Here is a 27,060-nt window from a genome sequence, read left to right on the forward strand (position 1 = left end):
TAGATTTGTATTGTATAAGCTAGGTCTGTTAAAAAGATTTATATTAATCTGTATTAAGAATTTGCTGTGTGATCTAACCAATTGGAAAAATATTAAATGCTCTTGGATAGGGTGAACAAATATAATAAAGATGACAATAATACCTAAACTAATCTATTTATTTAGTGATATGCCAATCAGACTCCCAAAAAACTATTTTAATGACCTAGAAAAAATAATAACAAAGTTCATATGGAAAAACAAAAGGTCAAAAATTTCAAGGGAATTAATAAAAAAAAAAATCAAATGAAGGTGGCCTAGCTGTACCTGATCTAAATTTATATTATAAAGCAGCAGTTACCAAAACCATTTGGTATTGGCCAAGAAATAGACTAGTTGATTAGTGGAATAGGTTAGGTCCAAAGGACAAAATAATGAATAACTTTAATAATCTAGTGTTTGACAAACCCAAGGACCCCAGCTTTTGGAATAAGAACTCAATGTTTGACAAAAGTTGCTGGGAAAATTGGAAATTAATATGGCAGAAACTAGGCATTGACTCACACTTAACATTGTACACCAAAATCAGGGCAATAGGGTTCATGACCTAGGCATAAAGATTGAGATTATAAATAAATTAGAGGAACATAGGATAGTTTATCTCTCAGACCTGTGGAAGAGGAAGGATTTATGACCAAAGAACTAGAGATTGTCATTGATCACAAAGTAGAAAACTTTGATTATATCAAATTGAAAAGTTTTTGTACAAATAAAACTAATGCAGATAAGATTAGAAGGGAAACAATAAACTGGGAAAACTTTTTTTATAGTCAAAGATTCCGATAAAAGCCTCATTTTATATATGTATATAGAGAATTGACTCTTACTTTATAAGAAATCAAGCCATTCTCTAATTGATAAATGGTCAAAGAAGATGAACAGACAATTCTCAGATGAAGAAATTGAAACTATTTCTAGCCATATGAAAAGATGCTCCAAGTCATTATTAATCAGAGAAATGCAAATTAAGACAACCCTGAGATACCACTACACACCTGTCAGATTGGCTAGAATGACAGGGAAAGATAATGTGCAATGTTGGAGGGGATGTGGGAAAGAAAATAGGGACACTGATACATTGTTGGTGGAATTGTGAATACATCCAGCCATTCTGGAGAGCAATTCGGAATTATGCCCAAAAAGTTATCAAACTGTGCACACCCTTTGATCCAGCAGTGTTACTACTGGGCTTATATCCCAAAGAGATCTTAAAGAAGGACCTGTATGTGCAAGAATGTTTGTGGGAGCCCTCTTTGTGGTGGCCAGAAACTGGAAACAGAATGGATGCCCATCAATTGGAGAATGGCTGAACAAATTGTGGTATATGAATGTTATGGAATATTATTGTTCTGTAAGAAATGACCAACTGGATGATTTCAGAGAGGCCTGGAGAGACTTATATGAACTGATGCTGAGTGAAATGAGCAGAACCAGGAGATCATTATACACTTCAACAACAATGATCAATTCTGATGGACGTGGCCCTCTTCAACAATGAGATGAACCAAAGCAGTTCCAATGAACCAGCTACACCCAGTGAAAGAACTCTGGGAGATTACAATGAACCACTACATAGAATTCCCAATCCCTCTATTTTTGTCCTCTTGCATTTTTTATTTCCTTCACAGGCTAATTGTACACTATTTCAAAGTCCGATTCTTTTTGTACAGCAAAACAACTTTTTAAACATGTATACATCTATTGTATTTAATTTATACTTTAACAATTTTAACATGTATTGGTCAACCTGCCATCTGGATGGGGGGAAGGAGGAGAAAAATTAGAACAAAAAGTTTGGCAATTGTCAATATTGTAAAATTACCCATGCATATATCTGGTAAATAAAAACTATTAAAAAAAAAAAAAAAGAATTTTCTTTGTTAGCACTAGCCCTCTACTCCTATGAGAGAATTATGCTGAGAAACCTTATTTTATTTTCCTTGCCCTTTGTCTTGAGTGTTACTACAACCTGTGAATACCACTGATACAACAATAGCCTGTGGAAAGTCCCAAAATACTTCTGACAAAGTAGTAGTGATTAATGGACATCTCTCTTATTATCTCATAGGAGGTCCTCCTCTCCCTGAATCAGATGGCCAATCATGAATTGCATTGCATCATTCTACTTTTAGTGCTCTTCCAAGATTTATAAAGTCACTCAGTTGATGAGCAGAGGGATCCTTGACAGTGAGGAAGACCTTGGATTCAATTGGTTAGCAACCACTGGTCTCCCTTAATCATGCTCAGACCTCTGCCTCAGTTAGTCTTTGCTGTGGATTGGGTTTTTTGTGGCCCTATATTGCTGGGGTCCATATTTAAGTTTTTTTTTTTTAAGTTAATAGTATTTTTTTCAATTATATGTAAAAATAATTTTTCATCATTAACTTTTATAAGATTTTGATTCCCCAAATTTTCCATTTTTTATGATCTCTTTGGGATACAGACCTAGTAGTGGTATTGCTAGATCAAAGGATATGCACAGTTTTATAGTTTTTTGGATATAGTTCCAAATTGCTCTCCAGAGTGGTTGGACCAGTTCACAAGTCCACAGACTTTGCATTAGTATTCCAGTGTTCCCATATCCTCTCCAACACTTATCATTTTCCTTCTCAGTCATACTAGCCAATCTTCACAGTTATATTTCTTCATCTTTGTAGTTCATATTAAAAGTTGCATTCACTCAGCATAGCATTTGAGAACTCAAAATCTGTTCTATGGTGAGACAAAAGGATAACACTTTGTGTATGAGTTATGTGGGGGATTGAATAGGGAGCAGAAGGGTGATTTCATTGGAGGGAACTTCCTGAGTAAAGTTCCTCTCCCGAGTCAGTTCAGTCCCTGAATCTGGGTTTAAAGCCCAAGAGAGGATTAAATGACTTGTTCATAGTTATAGTCAGTATGTATTAGAGACAGAGTTTGAAACTAGATCTTCCACCTCTGTCATATATTAAAGATATAAGTATACACATATTTATTCTAATACTTCAAAGGTTTATAATTTCAGTTCTATAGGTACTTATTCCATGAACACAGATCATAACCTTTGTTATGTAATTTAGTAAACTCAGTAAAATGGTTATCATTAATTTTCATGTATAAAAATATCATGCTGTGATTTATAATGACAAAATTGGCTAGTATGCTCCTCAAACAAAAGACCTACTATCCTTTTCTAGATCTGTCCTCAAATGTCATAGATTTTGAGAACATCAATGAGGGATAAGAATAGATGACTTTGGTAGAAGATATAGATATTATCTCAAAAATAATCACATTACATTATCATGTTAAATATATTTATTATGAGGATTTTAAATAATTTTTAGAATTCAAATGTTTTATCAATTTTTATAATCACTTTTCTCTTCATTTTTATAACTTTTATTCTTTTGCTGTGGAAAAAAAAAAAAAAAAAAGCTTAAAGCACTCCCTGGTTTTGTACAAGGCTGATTGCTTTGGCCAAATAAATTTGGAGCAATATGGTATTTAAATGGATTGAATTAAATCGTTTGTAGAATTTGTCATGTCTTAAGTACTAGGTTTGACTTAATTTGTTATAAGGTAGACAAATCCAGTATTTGTTTAGAGTCCCTTAGCGTTATAGCTGCTGAGCCTCTCTATGTAAAGTTATGCAAATAATGTGCAGGCTCATATTGTACTTTTCAGATGGTTTTTTCAATAGGGCTTAGAGTTTTGCTAAGTGTGCAGAAAAGCCCCTTTTGCTAAGAAGGGCTTCTAAGTAAATACTTCAGTTCTGCAGCCAATCCTGATTGTGCCTGCATATTTTAAAATGCTAATTTCACTATCGATTTTCTCACTTTAATTAACTGTAGAAATACTGTAGAAACAGTATACTATTAAAATTATAATGGTATAAAATGAATCATATAATCAATCTAAAAAATTCTCCAAACAATAGCTTGAGAAAAAAGTAAAATAGTTGACCACTGTTTTAAATTTTATGTTAAAAAGTGATAGTATTTCTTTGGGAGTACTGCAGTTTTCTCCCCATTAACACTCCTTCCCCCATTTCCCAATTATGCACAACATAGTCTATTCTTATGCTGAGAGGTTCTCCCCTATTTTTATACCAATTGATTCAGGGAAATGAAATTTCATTTTCTAGATTTAAGTGTTTTAGGCATGTAGATGATTTAATAAAAAGTATCCTGGTAAATAAATTTAATAAACTAAAAAGATGATACATTTGTTCTGGTTTTAGATAGATCTCCTTTGGAATCACAGTTGGGATTTTGTGTGTGAGGAGCGGACAATAGGTGATTATTAGCCTATTGACACCATGTTCTAAGTGATTGATTCAATCATGGGCATTTAAAAATGATTAATTGAGTCATGGATGATGGAGCTCTGGACTACATCTTTGAATATCCTTGGATTTGGTTTTTAAAAGGAGTGGAAAAATCTGGAAAAAACAAAGAGAGAGAATTTAATTTAATTTTAGAAAAATTATCTTGACTTTATGGGCTCAGGACCAAATATTTTATGCTTTGCATTTTTTGTGGGGTAAAATCAAGGTTATACTGTAGTACAATCAGTCCTTCAATAAGTATTCATTAAGCATTTAATATGTACCAGGTATTACACTAAGCGGTAGGGATGCAAAGAAAGGCAAAATTTTTTCCCTTGCTGGCAAGAAGCTCACCTTCTCATGGGAGGAGACATGTACATACAAAATGTAGACAGAATTGAACCAATAGAATGTAATTTCAGAGGGAAGATCCTGAGGGATGGGAAGAAAGGATCCTCTCAGAAGGTGGGATTTGGGCTGAGTATTTTGTAAGGGAATTAAGAGGGGAAGATTAGAAGTATTAAAATTTCAATGCCAAAGAGAGGACTTCATATTTAACTCTGGAAATAATAAGTCAGTGGAGCTCATCTGATCTATATTATTAGCTATATCCTATACACAGGATATGAAGGCCCTTTTACCTTTTCTATAAAGATGTAGATATGAGACAAATTATGAAGTTTTTGAGAGTGACTTTGGAGAAACCACTGGAAGAATAAATTGTGAGAAAGACTGATCCTAGTCTGTATATTCCCAAAGCTAGGGATTCTGGTAAATGGTATCTCAATGATAAACAATTTCTTTTCCCTTTTCCTTCTTAAGAGGTCAAGGTATTCTTGTTTTGTTTGTTTTTTGTTGTTGTTTTTTTGCCAAACTCCCTGATCATATTTAATTTTTGAAAGGGAAATGCTTGTTGAGGAAATACTGAGCCAAGATCAGCAAAGAATATGGCCCAAACCAGAAACACTGAACTTTGTAATAAGAAATTTTGGAGATAATCTATTTAACTACCCTCATTTTACTGAGAAGGAAATTTAGGCTAGAAAGCTTAAATGATTTATCTACAGTCATCCCTAATTAATAGCAACAGAGACTTAACTAGGGAAAAACAGAATTTTGTTCTGGGGGGAGCAGAGAAGCTTCCTCTGTTGAAAATGTACTTCCCATGATGACCACTATCTCTAGTCCTCGATTTGAGATCATTCATCAATTTGAGCCACTTTATGGCAGAACTTCCTTTGGGGTATACGATCATATCAAGAAAGGGAATGTCTTGTGGTTAACATATTTCTGCCAGTGATAGATGTAGGAATCAGCAGCTTGTTGTAGAATCAGTCCATAATATGTAGGAGAGGAGAATTAGGATTTCCTAATCCCACTTCTTTCTTTCCTACTATTTTGCTCATGTTTGCTGGAATGAGAAATCATTCTTTCTCTTGGGCCATTCAGACAATCAGAACTAAATGTATCTGGTTGATTGCATTAAAATGATTGCATTAGAGAGAGTCACAAGATCTCAGAAGTGGAAGGGTCTTAGAAGTCAATTAGTCCACCCCATAACTGAATAAGAATTTGTTCAAAAATGTCCCTGACATTTGGTTATCAACAAGCATCAAGTAAGCATTTATTATGTGCTAGGTTCTGTGCCACGCCCTGGGAATACAAAAATAGGTAAAAAAAAATAAGCTTTTCAGCCTTAAGGGATCCATATTCTAACTGGGAAGACAATTTGTAAAGAACCAAATACATCCAAGATCTATGTTGGGTAAATTGCAGGTAAGAGTAGCGAAAAGGATCTACCAGTGGGGAGGAGAGGAGCTCCGAAAAAGGCTTCTTTTGCTTGAGGGCATCTATTGAGGAAGAATCTAAGGCAGTCCATTCTAATTGTTAGGAAGAATTGCTTCTTACATCAAACTTGAACCAGTTTCTTCTGTAACTTCTGCCCATCCCTCTGGAGCCAAGGAGAGTAAGACTAATTCCCCTTCCATAAACATCTTTTCAAATACCCAAAGAAAGTTATTATTTGTCCCCAAGTCTTCTCCAAGCTAAGCATAATAATAATAGTTGGCACTTACATAGCACTCAAAAATTTGCAAAAGTGTTATCTAAATATTATCTTATTTTATTCTGACAAGAATCCTCAGAAAATAGATCCTATTATTATTATTATTATTCCCATTTGCAAATGAGGAAACTGAAGATGATAGAAGTCATTTATGCAGTCACACATCTAAGTAAGTGTCTGAGGCTTAATTTGAACTCAGATCTTTCCTAATTCTATTCTCAAGGCAGCTTTAACCTCAGGACAATTCACCATCTAAGTTTTCCTTTTAACTCAGGAATGGTTCTTCTGGGCACTGGCTGTCAAGAACAAAGGGCCATTCACTTCTCTATGTTCTCCCTCTTGAGAAGGATCTGAGTCCTTTAAAGGCAAAGCCAGTCTGAAGCACAGAATTTGAACTCAGAGTTGGCTGAGGATAGAATAGAGTTAAGGATATAAAATAAATACTATGATAAAGAATCTGAAAGAACATTATGAAAATATTCTGCTGTCTAGTGAGATTTTAAAAGTTATGATAAGGAAAAGGGTATTAAGAGCATAATTCTTTACATAATAAATATATCAGTTTTTGTAATTCATATATTTATGACCTTTTAATTATTTTATACTTAAATATATGTAATTAATTTATACTTAAAGCATCTGATTGAATTATCTTTTTCTATTATTCTTCCTACTTTCCTATTTTTATTGCCCTTCATTTATACTTAATAATTATACATATATAATTATATATAATATAATATATATATTAATTTATACTTAAATATATTTAATTAATTTATACTTAAAGCATCTGATTGAATTATCTTTTTCTATTATTCTTCCTACTTTCCTATTTTTATTGCCCTTTTTCTACCTTAAAGCATCAGGTGAAGAGAAGAAAAAATCTTTAGGTGACAGATGGAAAGACAGATGGAAACTTAGATATAGAAACAAAAATTGTGAGGTTAAGAGAGCAACAAAAAAATACAGGGAAATAGACAAGAAAAGGGGGGCAGGAAAATATATGGAACAATACATAACATACAGATCTAGGCTAATATATATAATATACAATATTATATACCTACATATTAATAAACAAACTAGCTTGCCCACATGTATTCAGTTCTGAGACAATCTAGTTGACATCTCCAGAGAACTTTGTTCCATTGAAAAAGTTTTAATATTCAGATACTGATTCCTAGGAACCTTCAAATTTTAAAAAAATTTGAATAATTTTAAATGAATTTCAAAATAAAAATACTATTTTCTCTATTTTTGTTGTTTGCTCACTCTTTTTCTTTCTCATTTTTTTCCCTTTTTGATCTGATTTTTCTTGTACAGTATGATAAATATAGAAATATGTGTAGTAGAACTGCACATGCTTAACATATTGTGAATTACTTGCTGTCTAGAGGAGGGGTGGAGGAAGGGAAGAAGAAAAATTTGGAACTCAAGGTTTTGCAAGGGTGAATGTTAAAAACTATCTGCATATATTTTGGTAATAAAAAGTTATTTAAAATAATAAAAATATTAAATAATCAAATAAATAAATTTCAAAATTTATATTATGCTTTTAAAATACATCAATTCATTTATTTCATTATGTTTCTGGAAGTTTGACATAAAATGTACTAGGTCAAATGCATGATCTCTTTATGAAGGTAAACACTAATACTGTTTTTCTTTTCACTGCTTTTAAACATCTAGTTAACTATTTTATTTTCCTCACAAAGCTTGCAGCTTTTAAAAATTGTTATAGTAAACATCTTACGTTTATTGTTTACTTTAAAATTCTGAACATTTTCAGACAGAAATTAAGTAGCTAATTGTGTGGTTCTTAGTCCAACTTGGCGCCCTCTAGTGATACAAATTTATTTTTGATCTGAGTGGTGATGCAAGTTTCCGAGGAGATTGAACCTGATTACAGCTAGTTTCTATTTTGGAAGTTTGTGAGAAGGTATTTTGTTTGAAGCATAGAACACATTTTCACATATAAACAATGTTATAAATTATTGTTATATTTCCAGATAGCTCACAGAAAATTGTCTGATTCATAATAGAGTCAAAGTATAATTTGTTTATGATAGTAGAAATAGTTACAAATGTACAGTATTGCATATATAATTGGGGTTGAAAAATTATGATTAAGAAGAAAGATTCTGAAGGACTACAATTGGACAAAGGCACTAATTTTATTTATTTTTATTTTTTAAAAATTATAACTTTTTATTGATAGAACATATTCATAGGTAATTTTTTACAACATTGTCCCTTGCACTCACTTCTGTTCCGACTTTTCCCTTCCCCCCCTCTCCACCTTCTCCCCTAGATGGCAGGCAGTCTCATACATGTTAAACATGTTAAAGTATATCTTAGATACAATATATGTGTGCAGAACCGTACAGTTTTCTTGTTGCACAAGAAGAATTGGATTCAGAAGGTCAAAATAACTTGGGAAGAAAAACAAAAATGCAAGTAGTCCACATTCAATTCCCAGTGTTCCTTCTCTGGGTGTGGCTGATTCTGTCCATCATTGATCAATTGGAACTGAATTAGATCTTCTCTTTGTTGAAGATATCTACTTCCATCAGAATACATCCTCATACAGTATTGTTGTTGAAGTGTATAATAATCTCCTAGTTCTGCTCATTTCACTTAGCATCAGTTCATATAAGTCTCTCCAAACCTCTCTGTATTCATCCTGTTGGTCATTTCTTACAGAACAATAGTATTCCATAACATTCATATATCATAATTTATTCATCCATTCTCCAATTGATGGACATCCATTCATTTTCCACCACAAAAAGGGCTGCCATAAACATTTTTGCCCAAACAGGTCCCTTTCCCTTCTTTAGTATTTCCTTGGGATATAAGCCCAGTAGTAGCACTGCTGGGTCAAAGGGTATGCACATTTTGGTAACTTTTTGGGCATAATTCCAGATTGCTCTCCAGAATGGCCGGATTCTTTCACAACTCCACCAACAATGCATCAGTGTCCCAGTTTTCCCACATCCCCTCCAACATTCATCATTATCTTTTCCTGTCATCTTAGCCAATCTGACAGGTGTGTAGTGGTATCTCAGAGTTGTCTTAATTTACATTTCTCTGATCAATAGTGATTTGGAACACTCTTTCATATGTGTAGAAATAGTTTCAATTTCATCATCTGAGAATTGTCTGTTCATATCTTTGATCATTTATCAATTGGAGAATGGCTTGATTTCTTATAAATTAGAGTCAATTCTCTGTATATTTTGGAAATGAGGCCTTTATCAGAATCTTTAACTGTTAAAATGGTTTCCCAGTTTATTGCTTCTTGTTTGCATTAGTTTTGTTTACACAAAGGCTTTTTAATTTGATATAATCAAAATTTTCTCTTTTGTGATCAATAATAATCTCAAGTTCTTCTATGGTCACAAATTAAAGGCACTAATTTTAAAGAAAACATGGTAGAATCTCCGTACTATAATAATAAAGGTAGTTAATATTTATTTAGTGCCACTATATAAATATCCTAAATGCTTTGCAGATATTATCTCATTTGATTCTCACAACAGCTGGCTATAAGCTTGAGAAAAATTTCTGGCAAAATTCTAGGACTTATTATTCTTTTTTACTTTCATTATCACCTAATTTAAGCTGTCCAGGAAACAACTGGAAATGTGAGACTGTAAATTAAGAGAGAGGTTAAAGATGTATTAGTAGATATGAGAATCAATATCATGGAGGTGATAATTGAATCCTTGGGAGCTGGATAAGATCACCAAGTAAAATAGTATAGTGAGAGAAGAGGGTCCAAAATAGAGTCTTGGTAGATGCCCATGGTTTGTGTGTCATGAATGAAGATCTAGCAAAGAAATGGTCCAACAGGCAAAAGAATGAGAAGAGAGCCAAATAGACAGCATCAGTGGCAGCAGAGGTGTTGGGAAGGATGAGGCCAGAAAAGGACATCAGATAAGGTAATTAGGAGATCATTAGTGACTTTGGAAGGTTCGATTTCAGTTGAGTAAAGAGGTTGGAAGCCATACCACAGAGTTAAGAAAAAAATGAGAGAAGTGGAGGCACTGACTATAGATGATCTTAAGGAGTTTGATCACAAAAGGGAGGAATAATATGAAAGGATTTTTTGAGGATGGAGGTAGGGGAAAACATGAGTATGTTTGTAGATTGTGGGTAAACAGCTAGCAGACAAAAAAAAGACTGAAGATTAGTGAATAAATAGGGAAGAATTTTGTCTATCTGACTTGAAATTTTCCCTAGACATACTCTGCATATAGTGGTTACTTAATAAATGCTTTAAATCTTTTGAAAAGTATAAGAAGATGAATCAGTTTGACTATTTTCACTTCCTTTGGTTTTTTCCATTTTGTTCTGTTTCTTCTTTCATAAAATGACTAATGTGAAAATATGTTTAACATGATTACACATATGTAACCTATATAGGATTGTTTGCCATCTTGGGGAGGGAGAAAGGATGGGAGAGAAAGAAAAAAATTTGGAACTTAAATTCTTATAAAAAATGAATGTTAAATATTGTCTTTACAGGTAATTGGAAAGAATAAAATATTACTTGCATTAAAAAAGAAGAGGGATCAGTCCATCAATTATGGTCAGGTACAATGGAGGCTAAAATACCCTTCTAGTTTGAGCTGGGCCAGGCACATTGTAGGGAATCTAGGATGAAAAGAATTAAAGCAAAAGAAGAAAAGGAATGATGAGCATCTCTACTTTGATTGCTTCTCATCTGAGTCTTGCCCATGAAGAGAGACCATAAAGACTTTTCATTAAATATTATTATCCAGACACAGTATTCTCTAGTATTTCATTTCTCTCTCACCCAAAGCACTGAATTCTTTTCAAAAATTTGGATTCACTGAAAATTTTTCATAAAGTTTTTAAAATTAGAATTAGAAACAGAATTAGAATTCTGTTTAGGTATCTTTAACTTGGAATCTATGAACTTTTAAACAATTTATTATAACACCTGTATTTCAATATGACTGACTTCCTTTAAAATCTTCTGTATTTTGTTTTATGCATTTTAGAACATTATTCTGAGGAGGGTTGTTTAGAGGTTTCATCAGATTTTCGTAGGGGTCCATAACACAAAAAAGTGAAGAATTTCTGAAGTTTAACCCCTTGATTTTCTTTTTTCTTTCTTTCTTTTTTTTTTTTTTTCCCCTGAGGCTGGGGTTAAGTGACTTGCCCAGGGTCACCCAGCTAGGAAGTGTTAAGTGTCTGAGACCAGATTTGAACTCAGGTCCTCCTGAATTCAGGGCTGGTGCTCTATTCACTGTGACACCTAGCTGCCCCTAATCCCTTGATTTTCTTTTTCTTTTTTTTTTAAATTTTATTAATTTTATAATTATACTTTTTTTTTTACAGTATATATGCATGAGTAATTTTTTTTTTATAACATTATCCCTTGTATTCATTTTTCCAGATTTTCCCCTCCCTCCCTCTACTCTCTCCCCTAGATGACAGGCAATCCCATACATTTTACATGTGTTACAGTATAACCTAGATACAATATATGTGTGTAAATCCAATTTTCTTGTTGCACGTTAAGTATTGGATTCCGAAGGTATAAGTAACCTGGGTAGAAGGACAGTAGTGCTAATATTTTACATTCAATTCCCAGTGTTCCTTCTGTGTAACCCCTTGATTTTCAATATAATTGAACACACAACTGTTATTTGAGGAGCATATGGTACAGTGGGTAAGAGTGCTAGACTTGAAATCAGGATGGCTTGAGTTCATATCCTGCCTCAGACACTTATTGGTTGTGTGAGGCTTGGCAAATCTCTTAACCTCTGTTTCCGTCAGTTTCCTCATCTGTAAAATAGGAACAATAGTAGCACCAGGATAACATGAAAATTATAAATAATATTTACAAAGTGTCTTAAAAAACTTGTGTTGCATAAGTGTTAGCTATTATCATTATTATATTTAGCTTGGAAGAGAATTCATAGGGGAGATAATTATTTTCAACTATTTGAATAAATGTCAGTGAAATAGATAATAGTAGCACCCATCTCCCAGGGTTATTGTGAGGATAAAATGAAAATTGTAAATAATATTTACAAAATGCCTTGAAAAACTTAAGTGCTGTAAAGTGTTAGCTATTATTATTATTACTATGGTATTTAGCATGGAAGAGAAGACATAAGGGAGACATGATAACTAGTTTCAATTATTTGAAGAATGTCAATGGAATTAGTAGCACCCATCTTCCAGGGTTATTGAGAAGATTAAGTGAAAGAACAGAAATACAGAGTTTTCTAAACCTTTAAACACTATGTACACTCTAGTTCTAATTATTAAATGCTTCTCTCTGCCAGAGATTAGAGAGATGCAAAATTCAAATATAACAGTCTATCTTCATCAAAGCAGCAAAAGCTGTGGTTTTGGAGTGAGGAAACTTTTGTTTGAATCCTGTCTTTTCTATTTAATACATGTGAGACTTTGGTCAAGTTACTTACCATTCTAGACCTCCATTTCCTCATTTTATGAGAAAGTTGGTTTAGGTGACTTGTAAGGTCCTTCCTAGCTCTAAATCTCTGATTTTATGATCCTATTTAAAAGTAACAGGTGGCTCAGGAAGTAGAGAGCTGGAGTTGGGAAGACTTGAATTTATATCCAGACACAACTTAACTTTTGTGAGTCTCATTTTTTTTCAATCTGTAAAATGGAGATAATAACACCTACCTCCTCAAGCAGTTAATAATTGTAAAGGCCTTAGCCCAGTGCCAATCACATAATAGTCATTATATATGTAGCTATTATCATCATCATTATTATTAAAATGCTTAGCATATGTGCAACATAAATGTTATGAAACATTTAGTATAAATTCTATTTAAATGTTTATTATTATTAAAATAAAGATAATAAGAGCATCCCCTTCACAGGTTTGTTGTGAGGATCAAATGGGATATTTATGAAGTACTCAACATAGTACTGCTCTTCAGATACTTAATAAATGCTTCTTTCTTTCTTTCCTTTCCATATAGGAAAACTGAATCTCTTCTCCTGGTACTTTGTTCTTTACTTTGTTCTTTATTTATTTGGGAAAGATACAGAAGCCTAACATCTTTTTTTTTTTTTTTTTTTATTATTATAGCTTTTTATTGATAAAACATATACATGGATAATTTTTCAACACTGACCCTTGCAAAAACTTCTGTTCTAACTTTTCCCCTTCTTCCTTTCACTTCTTCCCCTAGATGGCAGGCAGTCCCATACATGTCAAATATTTTAAAGTATATGTTAAATACAATATATGTATACATATTTATACAGTTATCTTATTGCACAATAAAAATTGGATTTATAAAAAAGATAAAAATAACCTGGGAAGAAAAACAAAAATGCAAGCAAATAATAACAGAAAGAGTGGAAATGGTATGTTGTGGTTCACACTCATTTCCCAGTGTTCTTTCGCGGGATGTAGCTGATTCTGTTCATCACTGATCAATTGGAATTGAATTGGATCCTCTCATTGCCGAAGATAGCTATTTCCATCAGAATTGATCCTCCTATACTATTGTTGAGGTGTATAATGATCTCCTGGTTCTGCTCATTTCACTCAGCATCAGTTCATGTAAGTCTCTCCAGGTATTTGTCCTGCTGGTCATGTCTTGCAGAACAATAATATTCCATAACATTCATATACCACAGTTTATTTGGCCATTCTCCAATTGATGGGCATCCATTTAATTTCCAGTTTCTAGCCACTACAAAAAGGGCTGCCACAAACATTTTTGCTCAAACAGGTCCCTTTCTTTTCTTTAAAATCTCTTTGGGATATAAGCCCAGTAGTAGCAGTGCTGGATCAAAGGGTATACATAGTTTGATAACTCTTTGAGCATAGTTCCAAATTGCTCTCCAGAATGGTTGAATCCATTCACAACTTCACCAACAATGTATCAGTGTCCCAGTTTTTCCACATCTCCTCCAATATTCATCATTATCTTTTCCTGTCATCTTAGCCAATCTGACAGGTGTGTAGTGGTATCTCAGAGTTGTCTTAATTTGCATTTCTCTGATCAGTAGTGATTTGGAATACTCTTTCATATAAGTAGAAATAGTTTCAATTTCATCATCTGAGAATTGTCTGTTCATATCTTTGACCATTTATCAATTGGAGAATGGTGTGATTTCTTATAAATTAAGAGTCAATTCTCTATATATTTTGGAAATGAGGCTTTTATCAGAACCTTTAAGTATAAAATGTTTTCCCAGTTTATTGAGAAGCCTAACATCTTGTAAGCCCTTTGTCATCCCTTCATCTTCATCTTTTTTTTTTCTTTCCTGAGATAATTGGGGTTAAGTGACTTGTCCAGGGTCACACAGTTAGGAAATGTTAAGTGTTTGAGGTCAGATTTGAACTCAGGTCTTCTAATTTTAGGGCTGATGCTCTAGCCTGCCCCAAAAAGATGAAATCTTGAGAGAGAAAAAAAAAGAAATTAGAAAAGAAAGATATAGGTATCTTGGTCTTTGAATCCAAAATGTCTGTCTATCCAGACATGACTATTTAGAATTAGGACTATTTCTTTTTTTTTTGGTGTTCTGAGTTTTTTTTTTTTTTTGTTTTTGTTTTTGTTTTTGTTTTTTGTTTTGTTCTTCCTTTAGCCCTTTGATTTGGTGATAAAGTCTGAAAATCATTTATTTTTATCTGTTGTATTGGCCACACACGTTTGCAGCTTTCAGTGATGATTACTTTCATACCCTATTGCAATAAGAACATGATGTTTTGGGGGAAGTCCTAGACCTATAGAGGTAACCTATCTTTATCTATCTGCATAATGCTAATCAGCCAATTGCATGAAAGAATACTTTCATTGAATGTTACAGTTGGTAGGGCCTTAGAGAGGTTGTCAATCCCCTTATCTTATTTCATTAGGGAAAAAACAAACAAACAAACAAAATATTTTGTGACTAACTTTTATTTTTATACCCAAGTCATTTCTGGAAATCCTCCCATCTCCAATCTGCCCCTCTCCTGGAAATGGAATTTTTCCTTTTTATAAATAAAAACTATTAAGAAAAGAAATGGATTCAATGAATATGTGTGCCTAGTTGTCCCTCACCTGTCTGAGAAGAGGAGAGAAGTTCTTTGGGGCTATTATTAATTTTTTTTTTTTTTTTTTTTTTTTTTTTTGCTGAGGCAATTGGAGTTAAGTGACTTGCTCAGGGTCACACAGCTAGGACGTGTCAAGTGTCTGAGGTCAAATTTGAACTCAGATCTTCCTGATTTCATTTCAGGGCTGGTACTTTATCCACTGAGCCACCTTGCTGTCCCAGGACTATTATTAATTTTAAAATTTATTCAGTGTTTAATTTCCCCTTAGAACAGTTTTCTCATTTTCCTGTGGCTGGGCTGGGTTTGGGCTGCCCAGGGATACCTAATGCTGGAGACCTAATTCCTCAGGATTGGAGCTTTAATCCTGTATCTCCTCTCTCTCTTACCCCTAGGTATATAGCATTATTCAGGAAAGAGGTATAAAGATTGAAGATGGTAGGATGTGACTGCTTTCATATGTTTTCCTTTTTCTGTGGGAGGTAGCCTGTACAATGGAAAGAATGTTGAGTTTGGCAAGTTAATTTACTTCTCTGGACCTCATTTTCTTTAATTGTGAAATGAGGGGGTTGGATTAGGCAAACTTGAAGATCCCTAATATACATATATAATTATATACATATATAAATATAATTCAATGATTATTTCCTATTTTTTATTTTTCATTTAATATTTCTGTTGTACTAAAGCTATAACAAATTCTTAATTTTATAATATATTAGAAAGATATTTTCCCAGATTGTTTTTTATGAGAAATGATGAGGAGCTGAATAATTGTATTGTGTAAAAAGAAAACAAAATAAAAAACCAATCCCTTCCCTCCCCTCAAAAAAACCATCCTACCAAGGTCTAGGGCATTATTTATGTTATTTTTTGTTTATATTATTATTATGGATTTAATAAACAGCAAATAAAGCGAACATTTCCATTTGTGAAATATGTGTGTGCCTATATAAGTATCTGTCCACATGTGTCTAAATGTGGCTTGCGGCTGTTATAAATAAATATCTCTGGAATCCTGTCTACTCCTCTCCAAGGGAAACTCAATTCCTGTCTTTTAGGAAATAGGAGACTCTCTCTTCCTGACTGATCATTTACCTCTCTTGCTGGACTTTTTTTTCTTCAGTCTCTGAGAGAGATACCAGATTAAAATTATATTTCCCAAATATAATTTGGTGAGAGGATAATCATTTCAAAAGAAGGCTGCTTTTTGGTTGCTAGCTTTTAGCTTACACTCACAGCTTAACACCTTGTCCAGCTCTCACAACCATCTTCTGAGGAAATAACTCCTGTAGAGAAGGGGCCATCTATCTCCATCATATGCCAGCCTACTGCCACTCACAAAAAAGGCAAATCAATTAGCTGAAATATCAGGGCATTTTGAAGGGGGGCAGATATACCAGGATAATCAACCTACTCTAACCATCACTTTAGCAACCATATCCCTTCAGACTCTAGTGGTTCCAGTCTAGAACCAGAAACCAAGAGCTTTGGGAGTAGTACTGCTTCTAGCTCTGTGTCCTCAGTCATTGTCCTGGGAAACAAAATTCTGTGCAGATGCAGAGTGGCAGCTTTTGCAGGTGTTAAAGGTATGTCTATTGTAAACTCAGAAAAGAACATTTTTTTTTTGTCACAAAGTCCTTGGAATTGTAAATGGTTCAACCTCAGGAACTGATGTAATTTTATCATTTAAAATGACATTTAAAAGGGGGCATTACCACCTGCTTTGCCATTGTACCCTGCCTAAGAACATGGAACTTTTCCATCTGACTTTATCCCTTCCAAAATTGTATAGGCACAGACTGGTATAATTTGGGTTGGAGATTGGGGTGGGAAATTGGTATGTACCTTCCTTCAGATATACTTTGGTCTTTAATCTTTAAGATTTTAAGATTGAGATTTTTTTCCCCCTAGCAGTTTTCATCAGGCTACAGAGGCTTCCTTTCCTGACTGCTTTGCCTGGCTGAAAGATGAAGAATACAACAAAGACTTTGACAGCTGGTATGAAACCTCTGGCAGATTTCCAGACATTTTTCTGCACTCCACTGGGACATCCATGATGACACATTTTTCTGTAGAAGTTTTATAAAACATAGATGAAAGCCAAATCTCCCAGAATCATAGAATGCCAAATCCTGTTGATGTCATTTCAAAAATATCTTCTAGATAGACCTCCTTTCTAGTTCTACTGATACTTCCTTAGTTCAAAAACCATCATCATCTCACCCCTACTATTATAATAGCCTTCCTATTAATCTCAGTGAATCTAGTCTCTTCTGTCTCCCAGTCATGCTTCAGACTTCTGCCAAAGTAATCTTTCTAATGATAGAACTGACCCTGATACTCCTCTGCTCAAAAGTTTTCAGTAGTTCCAAGTTTCCTCTAAGATTAACTCTTGACTCCCAATTCTGGCATTCAAGATTCTATACAATTTGGCTGCAAACTCCAATTTCAGAATTATCTTATAGAATTGCCCATATTGGAATTCCCTTATGGAATTGCTCCATATGTTTTATACTTTAGCCAAACTGGACTCTTATTCTACTTTCTTCTTCTTTCATTCTTTTGTGCTCATGTCTTTGTGTTCTCCACTAGTCTATACCATTTCTTCTCATATAGAAATCCTTGTCTTTCTTTTAGGTCTCAGATCTCCCTCCTCAATAAATTCTGAAACTCTTAAGCTCTGTTAGGTACTTTATAAATTTTTTTGAGTTCTTTGTTCTCAGGACAAAGCTTCTTTCTTTTATCATTAGGTGATAAGCTCCCTGAAGGCCAGAGAACAGATTAATCTCCCCTTTAAACCTGCCCCTTTCCCAAATATCCCTATTTTTGTTGACATAATTATCCTTCTCTTTACCAAAGTTCATAACTTCAGAGTCATCTTTCCCTTTTTTTTCTCCCTTGATGCCAAATAGTTATTAACTTTTAATTATTTAATTATTCCCTTTCATATGGCCATCATCATAGTTCAAGTTTCTCACCACATCTTGCCTGGAATACTGTAATTATAATTAGTTTTTTTCTATTACACAATTGACAATACATCTTAATAAGGCCCAGTCCTAAAATAGTCAATGACTATTGTTAAGGACCATGCCTAGGTGAAAGGGCAGATCAATTCTCTGAGAGCCTCCACAGCTGTGGATCACAAACTTGAAGGAGTTGCAAAGCAGCCTTTGAAGATGTTCTTTGTGGATTGGGAATGAAATAAATTGTAGGCAAGAGGGAAGAGGAGAGAAGTCAGAGAACGCAGCTGCCTCTCAGTCTCCTTGTATCATCATCATGAAGAGATCCTTTCTACAGGTCTGAGTTAGACCTCCAGCAGCCACTGAAAGGTGGCTCCTGTATCATAACAAACTATAGTAATCCAATGTTTGATAAACCCAAAGACTCCAGATTTTGGAATAACAATTCACTATTTATAGTTTATAGTTTATATTTATATTTATATAAAAACTGCTGAGAAAATTGGAAACTAGTATGGCAGAAACTAGGCATTGACCCACACCTAATACACTATACCAAGATAAAATCAAAATGGGTTCATGATTTAGACATAAAGAGTGATATTATAAACAAATTAGAAGAACAAAGGATAATTTATCTCTCAGATCTATGAAGATGGAAGGAATTTGTGGCTAAAGAAAAACTTGAGTATGTTATTGAATGTAAAATGGGTAATTTTGATTATATTAAGTTAAAAAGTTTTTGTGCAAACAAAACCAATGAAGAAAAATTAGAAGGGAATCAATAAGCTGGGAAAAAAATTTTACATTCAAGGGTTCTGATAAAGTCCTTATTTTTAAAATATATAGAGAATTGACTCAAATTTATAAAAAAAATTCAAGCTATTCTCCAATTGATAGTCAAATGATAAGAACAGACAATTTTCTGATGAAGAAATTGAAACTATCTCTAGTCATATGAAAAGGTGTTCCAAATCACTATTAATCAGAGAAATGCAAATTAAGACAATTCTGAAGTATCATTACACACTTATCAGATTGGCTAAAATGACAGGAAAAGATAATGACGAATATTGGAGGGGATGTGGGAAAACTAGGACACTAATACATTGTTGGTGGAGTGGTGATTTAATTCAACCATTGTGGAAAGCAATTTGGAACTATCAAACTATGCATACCCTTTGATTGAGCAGTGTTTCTCCTGGGCTTGTATTCTAAAGAGATCATAAAGGAAGGAAAGGGAGTCACATATGCAAAAATGTTTATAGCAGTTCTTTCTGTAGTGACAAGAAACTGGAAACTGAGTGATGCCCATTAATTAGAGAATGGTTGAACAAGTTATGGTATATGAATGTTATGGAATAATATTGTTCTTTAAGAAATGATCAGTAGGATGATTTTAGAAAGGCCTTGAGAGACTTACATGAACTAAGTGAAATGAGCAGAACCAAGAGATCATTATACACAGCAACAGCAAGATTAAACGATGCTCAATTCTGATGGAAGTGGCTCTCATCAACAATGAGATGATTCACTTCCAATAGTCTTGTGATGAAGAAAGCCATCTGCACCCAGAGAGAGAACTGTGGGGACTGAATGTAGACCACAACATAGTATTTTCACTCTTAAAAAACATAAGGCCCAGTCCTATCCATTCACTTCCCTCCTCAAAACTGTTAATTCATTTTCCAATCCTGATAAAATAAAGTATAAACTTCTTGAACTATCATTAGAAATCTTCTACAATCTGTCTCTAATGTAGGGATAGATAGGGATAAATCAATCAGTAACAAGAGTTTAAGTGCTTATTTAATACCAGATACTATGCCCTTAGGTACTGAGGTATAAGAACAAAAATGAGAATGTCCCTCAAAGAACTTATATTCTTTTTAAAACATTTAATTTTTTCAATGAACAATTTCCTTATCTCCTCCCACTCCCAACTATCCTCTGCATCACTGAAGAAGGAAAAAAACATTACTTTTATTACAAATATGTATAGTCAGGCAAAATAAATTCCCCAATGCTCCTATCTAAAAAAAAATCTTGCTTGGCATCCTGAGTCCATCACTTTTTTATTGGGATTTAGTTGGATGCTTTATTATTTCTTGATTACTAGTAAGTCATTGTGTTGATTAGAATCCTTAAGTTTTTCAATGTTACTTATCTTTCTGATGTTAATTGTATAAATTATTTAAAGAGTTTATATTTCACACTTTTTTGGGAGGGTGGGGGACTGTGTCCCTTGTTCTGCCTTTCTGTCTTCAGCTTCCAGCCACTATAGCTATTGCTCAGCATGAAGTCATAGCCATCCTAGTAACTTTAACATATATCCTGGTCCAAGATTTCATTGCCACTCTCCTGACAGCTGCTGTTACCACTGCTATTAACATCTGTCTTTCATGACCAAACAACTCTGCTTTTTCATTGTCAGTGGAGAGAATTATGGTTCTAGGTTATTTTTTAACTTAACCCCCCCAAAAAAACCCCCCTTTTTATTGGTATTTTCTCATCATAGTTATTTGAAGTGTCCTTCCTCTTAATCCCCTTAGAAAGTATCCCCACATGACAAATAGTACTTTACTTTAAGAGAGGAAAAACATCAACATAATGATCAGTAACTGAAAAATCCCTCAAATATCATAATATAATGGTGGTAAGGTTTTTTGTCCTGTTGTGATTCTTAGATTTTCCCTTTGTATCCTATCTTTGAGATTAGTATATCTTGCTTCAATAGTGAACATGTATATTTTTTTACTGTTATGGCTTTTTGTTTCTCTTCTAGATTATCTTTTACATCTGTGTATTTGCATTCTCAATTTATTGTTCTCTCTTGTTTCCTTGGTGAGGTTTGCCTTTTTTTTTTTTTTTTTCCTGAGGCTGGGGTTAAGTGACTTGCCCAGGGTCACACAGCTAGGAAGTGTTAAGTGTCAGAGACCAGATTTGAACTCTGGTCCTCCTGAATTCAAGGCTGGTGCTCTATCCACTGTGCCACCTAGCTGCCCCGATGAGGCTTGCTTTTGCAGATTCTCCTCAAATTTTACTGGGCCCACTGTCTCATCAACTATTGAATCATTTTCCTTTGTTTTGTAGTGTTTATTCATCCATAGGTGAACTCATTTCTGAGATCTAGCTTTAATATTTCCTTTTGTTGTTATTGTTTTTCCTGTTGATTTGAGTGTTTGTGATCAAAATATATGAGTTTTATTCCTAAAGTTTTTGGTAATGGTTCTAGATTTTTTAACTTGTCCATGGGTCATGGATACATTTCAGGTAAGAAATTTCTTATTTTGTATAGGAAAAAAGAAATCATATCTTTGTTTAAATATTATTAATTTAATTTTCAATCCTTCGAATTTTATTTTATGCTTTTAAAAACATGCCACTGATGCAAAATGAAGTGAGGAGAACCAAGAGAATACTGTGCACAGTAACAGCAACACTATATCTTTTTTTTTTTTTTTTTTTCATTTTAAAAAATTCTTTATAAAGCTTGAAGGAATCTCACAGGTCATATAATACAATAGTTCATTGCACCAAGGTGAAAACTGAGTCCTAGAGAAATTAAGTACATGCCCTTATTCACAAATTACTCTATAATTTTCCCTACAGAAGAAGCTGGCTAGAAGTGTAGGATAGTGGCAAGAGAAGTTCACTTGTTGGTTCATATGTTTTCAAACAGGTGTTCACATAATAGACCCCCGTTTTAAAGGCACAGACTCAGGTATGTGGCTCACAAGTTATCTTGATGAAACTATATTGGTAAGATTACAAACCAAGTAATTTTGAAATTCAACCAATTTGTGTATTGGTATATTGGTATTGGTGTAATGCTGCACAAAACTAATTTCTAGAAATGGTACATGAAAATGATAAAGAAGAACATGTATGTGATATGAGATGACATTAGTGGGACATTTTATTAGTGCCTGGACTCAAGAAAATCTATGCAAACATGGACACACATAATTACTGGCCCAATATACTGAAAAAAAGAAAAGAAAAGAAACTAAAAGAAACCCCTCCCCTCAACAAACAGCAACACTATATCTTGATTAATTATGATTGACTAAGCTCTTCTCAGCAATACAATGATCTAAGCCAAAAAACTCATGAGAGAAAATGCTAGCCACATCCAGAAAAAGAACTAATGGAGTCTGAATGCAGATCAAAGCATATTGCTTTTACTTTATTTTTTCCACTTTTTTTCATTTTGCAAACTATAATGTTGTGTGTGTTGCTTCTTTTACAACATGACTAATATGGGAATATGATTTATATGGTTACATATATATATATATAAACCTATATCAAATCTGTTTTAGGTAGAAAAAGAAAAGAGAGAGAACATTTAGAACTCAAAATTTTATTAAAAATGAATGTTAAAAATTGTCTTTACATGTAATTAGAAAAAATAAAATATAATTTAAAAACCCCATTTTTTGGAGAAGGGGACCATAGATTCCAAACTACTAAAGAAGTCTATGAGATTAAAAAGATTTACTCCTGTTCCAGATGGAAAAATGAAGGAAAGATTCCAGTAAAAATCCACTCTGGAAAAATCAATGCTGGATCCCTCCCTCCTTTTTTCCCTCCCTCCCTTCCTTTTTTTTTTTTTTTTTTTTTTTTTTTTTTAATAGATAATTGATTAAATTTTTTTAAAAAATAATATTTTATTGTAGTATTCTTTGGTTAAGTTTCCTGGGGGTCTCTGGAGGTCTTGGGAGCAGCCTTCGTTTCAGTTCCAGTAATCACCACAAGAGTAGCCAGGTGTTAAAGTCCAGATTCTTTATTATCTCCTTCCTGGGGCTGGGCAGCTTTCTGGAGAGCCTTTCAGACTGGCCTTGGTCTCAGTGGAGAAACTAAGGAGGACAGCCCTGCCACAGGTGGTGTGAGATAGGATGAATGAATCTGAGTCCAAGGCTTGCGCTTCAGCACCTTCTGAGTCCAAGGCTTGCCCTTCAGCCCATAGTCTGCTTGTCTTCTCTAGCTCTCTGAATGAACCTGGCTGAGGCTCCTAGCTTATATACTCTACACTGAGTATAAACCAATCATATCACTAGGAAACCATTATTTGTTGTAAGATTAAATCAGTCACACTGAACTTAAAGAACTATTAAGCACCATGATAAACTAGATAATTATTGTCTCATCAATTCCACTTAGTTAATACCTTGTAATAATCCTTATTTCAAATACAGAGTTCTGGCCCCATAACATTTTATTTTTAAAATTACATGTACATATAATTATAAACATTTATTTTTGTAAGATTTTGAGTTCCAAATATCACTCCCTCTTCCTTTACCTCCCTCCCTCTCCAAGATAGCAAGCAATCTGATAGAGGTTATGGAGGTACAATCATTTTTGGATATATTTCCATATAAGCCATGTTGTGAAAGAAAAATCAGAACAAAAGAAAAAACTCACAAGAAAGAAAAAGCAAATAAACAAACAGAAAGGTGAAAATGCTATGCTTTGATTTGTGTTCAGTCTCCATAGTTCTCTCTCTGTTTATGGATGGCATTTTACATCCAAAGTCTATTGGAATTGTCTTGGATCATTGTGTTGCTAAGAAGAGTTAAGCTAGATCCCTCTCTTGAGAACACCAACACATCATTACAATTGTAGCAAAATAGTATTTTGCCCTCTTGGATTTGCTCTTTTGATACTGTTTCTGAAGCCAGTAGGCCTTTATCCTTGAACCTGAATTTTTTTGCTTCTTTGAGATAAGTGACTCTAACCAGTACTTTGGGAGACATCAGAACCAGTTCATTTTTCTCAAGTAATTTTGATCTGTTTTGGATCAGCATATTTTTTAAAAAAATTATTTATTAATTAAATAAAACAAGCATTTCTATAACATAGAATAATAAGAATGATTGTATATGAAACTAAATCTAATATGTACAATTTGCTATTCCTTTTAAATGTATAATAAAGTTATCATGCAAATTTCTTTTTTTCTCCTCCCTACCCTAGAGATTGCTATCATTAGACATAGATGTATGTATATATATATATGTGTGTATATAATAATTCTATACAGATTTTTGTTTATCACTTCTTTCTCTGGAAGCAGATAGTGTCTTCCTTTATATATTCTTAGTAGTTAATTTTGATATTTATAATAGTCAAAATGACTTATTCACTACAGTTATTCTCAAAACAATATTGCTTTTACTCTATGTAACATTCTCTTGCTTCTGCTCATTTCTCTCTTTATTATTTCATGTAATTCTACCCATGTTTTTCTAAGATCAGCTATCTTTGTGGTGACAAAGAACTGGAAATTGTGAGGATGCCATTACCTGTTTTAATCTTGGTGGCCTATGCTTAAGGAAATTATTTAAATTCACATGGGCATGTATGAATAGAACCCATGTCAAAATAGTAAAAGTAAAATAGTTCTTAAAGGATTTGGGCAATCATTTATCCCTCCCATGCTTGGTATGGAAGAAAATGCCTAGATCGCAGAAACACAAAAGGTTATAAGCAGGGGAGAGAAAGCCATGAGGAGCTTACACAAGCTGGAACATTACTAGTAGGAGGAGTTTTTGAAACAAAAAAGGCTCTGGAGACAAACAGATGAGTTCTTGTAGCTATCCATCTTTTGATCTGATGATTTCATAACAGCAGATGCAAAACCCCTCAACTTTGTTTAAGATGATCAGTCAAGTTGCTTAAAAGGAGGAACAGAAGATGGAGCTAGTGAGCCAAAATATTGGATGACTGCCCTGACCAGAAAACAGAGGGAAAATGCTGTTTTTTTTTTTTTGAAAAACTTTATTGTTAATACAAATTGTTCCTAAGGGATGTCAAATAGCTTAACTAGAGACCAGACAAACACTCATAAAAAATATTCTATTTTGTCTATCTTCATAAGACTTAAAGAGGAATTTTTAGATCTTCAGGGAGGGTCATAACCTTTTCAGATCTGAGAGCTATCATTGGGACTATTCAATTCCAGGAAGAACAAAATAGAAACTGGAGGGTTGGGAGAGAAGCCCATAGTATGACACATTATTAAAGAAAAACTGGTTTTCTGTATGCTCTTCTTGTGTAAGGATTGTTTAATTTATTGCATTTGCAGTGTCAAGCACTGGATCTAACTCAAAATGAGTACTTACTAAATGTTTGTTGACTGATTGATTGATTGAAAAAATACTATGCAAAGCAATCAAACAGTGGCTCAATGCAACCAAGTCCCACGGGCCAATCTACCCATGCTACATTAGGTCCATTTCAGGAATTAACATCAATTGCATTCAGGGCATTGTGCAAGGCAGTGAGGATACAAAGAAAAAAATGAAACAAAGTTAATGGTGTCAAGAAACTTAAATTCTTCTGAGGTTATGATATATAATTGCAAAATCATTTGATGAAGGATTAAATACTAACAACTAGGGGAATCAGGAAAAGCTTTGCTTTGGATGTGGCACTGTCACCTGAGCCTTGGAGGAAGTTAGGGGTTCTAAAAGGTGCAGGTGAAGAGGGAGTGAATCCCAGTTAAAGGCCTTGAGGCATCCAGCATCAAGGACATTATCCAGCACATATTTGAAACGGAAGAGGGATTCCCTAGAAATAGTGAGATCTTTTAGGTGCTGGTGTTTTCAACTAACATTGTTCTAATTATATCAAAGTGATACATTGTGGAGTCTCTTAAGTGACAGTCATACTTAAAAGTATTCATTTTCTCAATTCACTCAGAAAAAAACAGATGAAGAATGTCTATTAACCAGACTATAATATGTAGTTATATGGGCAACTCATCAATAAAAGTTCAATAGTACATATATTTTAGGGAAACAATGAAAATGGACAATGAACTAGAGCCAGAATTCAGTGGAGATGTCAATTAACCAATCAATCAACAAATATTTTTAAAGTACCTATTATGGTTCAAGGGATAGAAAATGGATTGCATTTGGGAAATTGCCCAATGCTTCTAATGACCTTGAGCTTTTTTTCTTTTGAAACAAAAGTCCGATCTTTTTAATATTTTTCTAGACTATGATTGTGGAATAATTTCCTTTCCTTCCTTCCTTCCTTCCTTCCTTCCTTCCTTCCTTCCTTCCTTCCTTCCTTCCTTCCTTCCTTCCTTCCTTCCTTCCTTCCTTCCTTCCTTCCTTCCTTCCTTCCTTCCTTCCTTCCTTTCTTTTTTTTCTTTTCAATCTCCTTCCCTTCCTTCCTTTCTTCCTCCTTCCCTTCCATTACTTCCTTTTCCCCTCCTCCCTTCTTTCCTCTCTCCTCTCCTCCTTCCCTTTTCCTTCCTGCCCTCCCTCTCCCCTCCCTAATGCCCTCTCCTATGTCCTTGTCTTCCTCCCTCTCGTCCTTCCTGTTTCTCCTCCTTCCCTTGTTTCCTTACCTCCTCTCTCTCTCTCTCTCTCTCTCTCTCTCTCTCTCTCTCTCTCTCTCTCTCTCTCTCTCTCTCTCTCTCTCTCTGTCTCCCTCTCTCTCTCTCCCTCTCTCTCTCTCTCCCTCTCTCTCTCTCCCTCTCTCTCCTTCCCTTCCTACCTCTCTCTCCATCCTTCTCTCTCCTTCTGTCTCTCTGTCTGTCTCTGTCTCCTTTCTCTCATGGTAAAAACTATTCTTTTTCTTTTTTTCTCTT

The 27,060-nt window shown here is 34.0% G+C and overlaps 1 long non-coding RNA gene across 1 annotated transcript in view; it reads left to right on the plus strand.

Moving 5' to 3' along the window:
• Positions 1-27,060, plus strand: part of LOC141553716 (uncharacterized) — a 62,571-nt gene that overhangs the window by 22,558 nt on the left and 12,953 nt on the right. The window contains exon 3 of the long non-coding RNA XR_012485601.1: positions 17,401-17,484. This is a non-coding gene — a long non-coding RNA (uncharacterized LOC141553716). The remainder of the gene's footprint in view (positions 1-17,400; positions 17,485-27,060) is intronic.

The sequence above is a fragment of the Sminthopsis crassicaudata genome, chromosome 2 (genome assembly GCF_048593235.1).
Source record: "Sminthopsis crassicaudata isolate SCR6 chromosome 2, ASM4859323v1, whole genome shotgun sequence".
Classification (NCBI taxonomy): domain Eukaryota; kingdom Metazoa; phylum Chordata; class Mammalia; order Dasyuromorphia; family Dasyuridae; genus Sminthopsis; species Sminthopsis crassicaudata.